At 27.3% G+C, this 631-nt stretch overlaps 1 protein-coding gene across 1 annotated transcript in view; it reads right to left on the bottom strand.

The window, feature by feature from the left end:
* The window catches only part of LOC119591519 (sodium channel protein para-like), a gene marked incomplete in the record, with an annotated part of 263,120 nt that overhangs the window by 186,204 nt on the left and 76,285 nt on the right, over positions 1–631 (bottom strand).

A 631-nucleotide genomic window follows, 5' to 3' on the forward strand; every position in this document is an offset into this window, starting at 1 on the left:
TATATATTTCTAAGTATTTAAAAAATGTATTCTAAGTATTAGAAAAAAATGTCTTTAGAGAAATGAAATTGAAAAGAAGTAATTCTAAGTATAGTAATGAGATATTTAGAGGTATAAACATGAAACTAAAGTATTTCTAAGTATAATAACGTGATGAAAAAGGGTGGACTTCTAAATCAAATGCCGAAATATTTAGAGGCTTTGACAACGAAGAGATAAAGTTAAAAAATTGATTGCATACGAACTATACACAGAGAAACCAAGAAGTTTTGAGAAGAGAAAGAAAAAAAAATATGGATATCTCAATAAAGTACCAAGATAGTTGGAGGTTTTGGTAATAAAAAAAATCTAAATACTACATAGAGATACTTAGAAGTTTTGAGGACAGAAATGGAAAGGAAAAATAAAATGGGTTGTTAAATAAAATACTGAGGTATTAAGAGGTTTGAGGACGAGAAAAGGACGTTTCTAAATATAGTAGCGAGATATGCAGCAGTTTTAATTTAAAAAAGCATGCGTTTCTAAATACATTATCGAAACATTTAGAAGACTATAATCAATAAAAGAACGAATTTATGTTCGCAATGTGATGATAAAAAGCAAGTTGATGTCTTTTAATAATTCCCTTCAT

This window comes from Penaeus monodon, chromosome 28 (genome assembly GCF_015228065.2).
Source record: "Penaeus monodon isolate SGIC_2016 chromosome 28, NSTDA_Pmon_1, whole genome shotgun sequence".
In the NCBI taxonomy this organism is placed as follows: Eukaryota; Metazoa; Arthropoda; class Malacostraca; order Decapoda; family Penaeidae; genus Penaeus; species Penaeus monodon.